The sequence below is a fragment of the Notothenia coriiceps genome, unplaced genomic scaffold (genome assembly GCF_000735185.1).
Source record: "Notothenia coriiceps isolate Sejong01 unplaced genomic scaffold, NC01 NC01_scaffold00003418, whole genome shotgun sequence".
In the NCBI taxonomy this organism is placed as follows: domain Eukaryota; kingdom Metazoa; phylum Chordata; class Actinopteri; order Perciformes; family Nototheniidae; genus Notothenia; species Notothenia coriiceps.
Window position 1 is genome coordinate 1 of NW_011336119.1, and position 4,269 is coordinate 4,269.

The 4,269-nt window shown below is 39.4% G+C and overlaps 1 long non-coding RNA gene across 1 annotated transcript; it reads right to left on the reverse strand.

The window, feature by feature from the left end:
- Positions 1 to 487: 487 nt before the first annotated feature.
- LOC104941500 (uncharacterized) lies at positions 488 to 1,074 on the reverse strand. The gene is made up of 2 exons (XR_797903.1): positions 924 to 1,074; positions 488 to 788 (listed from the first exon to the last, which is right to left on the reverse strand). It is a non-coding gene; the product is annotated as an uncharacterized lncRNA (long non-coding RNA).
- Between the last annotated feature and the right edge of the window lie 3,195 nt (positions 1,075 to 4,269).

The window sequence follows — 4,269 nt, forward strand, 5'->3', positions numbered from 1 at the left end:
ATCACTCCCCTTTTAAACTTTATTCATTTTTTACTGTCATATAGTATTTCATACCTGTTTTTCATTTATTCTCTTATTTTTTTATAACTATAATGATCATATAAACGTGTGCCTCGGAAATAATTGTTTACATTAATGGTGACCAAAACGTTTGAGACCCACTGAGATAACACTGAGAGAGTCCTTTAGCTCACTGAGCCTCTCAGTCTGACAGGAGAGGACTCTCCTCCACTTTGTTGTTGAAAAAACTCCTTATATCTGTTAGCGTAGCTCGCTAGCACCAGAAGCTAACAACAACGATCTCCGGTACCGGTGCTCTCTCTCTCTCTCTCGCTCGCTCACGCACACAAAATGGCTCGTTCCACACACACAGAGCCGAGCTTTAATGAAACACAGAGACCCAGACGTAATAGTACTGTATCATATTATTTTTGAATCAATACTTTTTTTTTTTATTAATTTTGTTTTTAATCTTTTTTTTTTATAAAATTTTTTTTTTTTACTTTGAGAACCACTGCTGTACAGTAACATTAAAACTAAGCTCGGAAATCAACATGCTCAGTAAAATGTTTTAAAAAAATAAATCGAAAATTAAGAGAACAAGGTTTACAAAAATACACTTTAAAAACACGTTGACGCTAAAAAATATCCGGCTTTTCAGCGGCTAAGATAAGAGTTGTTTAAATTAAAATCAGAGGGTCATATCGGAGGATTTCTGACGTCAAATTTCGATTATCCTTCACTCAAAGCCCCGGCATGATGTAGGCGATGTTGTCCAACGTATTAGACTGTCAGAGAAAAAAAGAGGAGAGCTTTGTTAGATAACAGCAATAAAAGTGAACATATATGAAGTGTTTTTAAAACAGCTGGAAACACCTGCATACAATTATATATATATATTTATATTAAGCGTTGTACTTTACCAGGACGTTTCGAGGGCAGCCGTTGAGTTGCGGTATCTGAGCAGTGAGACAGGTCAGCGGGCCCAGAGCACACAGGATGGAGTCGAGGAGGACAGACAGGCTGCCGGACACCGCCACCATGCCCTAACACAGAGATTTAGAGAAGAGAAGACTTTATTGATCCAACATTGGGAAATGATGTTGTTACAGCAGCAGGGTAACATGCCGAGTCGTAGAGTGCCTAAAGAGCAGGCAGTCAAATATACAGAATGAGTAAGAAACACTGCAATTGACCAACACACCAACCAGAAAGGAATATCAGACTCACTTATTTCACTGCATAGCAAAGGAAAGTCACTTCAAATTCAAGTTTCTTTCTTATTGTGTCAATGTTTTGGGCTATTTCGTATGTTTTGGTTTTTATGTAGAGGCAAACTGACGTGCAAACACAGAAGTGCCATTTTTTATTTCCCTTGTCTCAAAGTCTAAAGGTTTCTGGTTCAAATAATACATTTTTGTTTTTCGAAAACATAAAATACATCAACAACTTATCATGTGATTGTTGTGAACTTTGTTTAAAGCCTATCGTTAGATTTGTGTTGACACTTGTATTGAGAAGATTTGGTGTACAGAGTTATTGCAGTCGGCATGGAATGTTTTCCTGTATTGGTCTGTTGGGAAAACACTGAATGTCCTCTTCCAATATGATTACAAAGATTACTAACATGATAACAAAGGTATCCCAACTGTAGCTGTGCACATTAGGGCTGTACCCAAATATCCGAATATTCGTTCGTTGGAGTACTCTTCGGGTTTCAATTTCGTTATTCGGATATTCGTTTTGTTTGTTTTTTCCCCGTTTTTTTTTCAAATTGAATTTATTGAAAACTCCAATATCAACTTAAGAGCTTGTGCCTCTTCGGGGGGTGCTAACACTTAACCATAAACGTTATTGTTTACTTTCTCCGTCTTTATATGTAGATATTACTTTTCTCCGTTAATCTCCGTCACGTTGTTTCCATAGCAACAACAACAACCTCCTGTCAACAGCGCTACCTCTCCTTCAAAATAAAAGCATGTCCATAAATAGGAAGCCAAGCCAAATTACACGTAAGGTATATACAACTGCAACGAAAGTAACAAACACAATGCCATATCCTTTTCAATTTCAAAGAACACAAATTGGGTTACATTAACAAATAACTATAAAACAACAATACTGTAGAATAACTAAATGAATGCCGTGAATAAACCGAAATACACGTGTTGAAGCGGTTCGCTGCTGATTACTGCATGTGAAGGACACTGTTCAGGAACTAGCTGATGCTCTGTATGTGAGGACTACTTCCATTCTGGAGAGGATCACAGATACATGGATCCTGAGACTGAAGCTCAAGACATACGAAGGTGTATTAACATTAATTGGCTAAACGTGGAACAGATTGTAGTAATATTAGTTTGTAATTTATAAATCAAAAACCAGACTAGGTGTCAGAAACCACTCCGATTCGTTTTTCGTACCCGCCTCCATTAGCCTTCCGCTACGGTCTCTTTCTGTTCGACCACTCAAAGAATTTTATTCTTATCTATACTATATTATACTTAGTCTCCCTACTTTCGAGAAATTACAAGAGTGTACGTCTCAGTGTGTCACCTTGTACACAAGAGACGAAGATTGGAGTAGGATACATGGCTCCTCAGATTATCCTCGTCACCCGTACGAGAAACATGTCGGCGGCGCCCCTCCGTTACCCTCATCCCCCCCTTCCCCCTACAGGGTCACGGGAACGAGGTTACCACAGATGGTGACGTCCTGCCTCCACTGACCCTGGAAGGTTTATCGTCAGGTGGAGGTATGACGATCCAGGGACAAGCCCCTGGAACTTGGCCGCTGGGATTTGCCGAGGGGTCAGGTTCGCGCGGGATGGAACTGACTCTGACGGTATAATTTGATTTATAATGTGGGCACAAGAGACAATTCGGAGAAGGCTACAGCACAACCCTCGAAATTGGCACGAGAAGGCACACGTCACACCTTCGGTCTGCCGAGTCATAGACGTCGTGTCTTGTGCTTTTTCGCTCCGTGCTGGCGCACGTTTGTGTTTCTCGCGTGGGGCTCCCCTTCTCTTTTCCCATCGTGCGGTCTGCAATACCATTGTGAATCTAAGTACATGTGTATAAGTGGTAGTCGATCAACAAGTAATTGTGACGTATAATTTCGGTTTGATGATCGGATAATCCCCTTGTAGAAAGAAGACTTAACTTTTATGGAGTAAGAAACTCAATTAATCTAGTCGTTACTTGTGAACATCAAAAGTACAGAACAATCGTAATTCTCATCTTAGTATAAACAACCAACAATAACGTACCCCTCTGCAATAGACAAGAACACCATGCGTCTATAACTCGTATAATTCTGGTTGTCGAGTAATCATTGTTGTTGAAGGAATGCATGGTTATTTTATTGTCATCGAATAATCTCCCAATTGAACTTACTTTTTTAGTAATCGATACACGAAATAATGAACATCTTATACCCAGTACCATCTTATTCCGAAAATTATTTCACAAATTATTACTTTGGTTATTTCTCGGCTATAATGGACGATTATAGTTACAATTATAATTGGTTGATCAACTAACCCCCCCCACCTTTAACACATATATATTTCACAATGGATGAAATGAATATGTAAAATATAACAAACGTAGCTAAGTCAACAGAACACAGAACAGACAGTCTCTTCTTGGGTAATAAATAAAATAAGAATAATAGTATGGAAACTGGGGAGGAACACAGAGAATTGGAACTAGTTTACAATATAAAACGACGTACATGGAATTGTACATTAGACTCCCTTTGAAGAATAACATATAAAATTACCGCTACACAGTAAAACATTTCGACGTACAGAACATACTTTTCACTTTGTATTTATTCGAATTATAATATTTAAAATATTCGTGTAAGAGTATGGGAGTCCATTGTTGTTTCACCGAAGTGTTTTTAGTTTGTTATGATAGAGAGGGAAAGGGTCAAAGTATTTGTTTCGTTGTGATATTGGAAACACTAAATATTTTTTGTGATTTATCGTTGTCATTTGAGTTGATTTGCCACTGACCTCAATATTGTTCACACAACAAGTACATTCTCATTGGTAGTCCTCCGTCCTGTCCCTACGCGACAAGGGGGTCGTCTCGTCGGGACTTTGGAGCAGGAGACAGAGGCCGATCTCAAGGAACTCCACCTAGGGTAGCTACGTTCCGGCGAGCTTGGACGTCGACGAGACTCTTAGGGACAGAGATAACCGTAAGCCGACCGTCCTCTGACCTCCACCTCAGACCAGTGGCCTGTACACCAATCCTT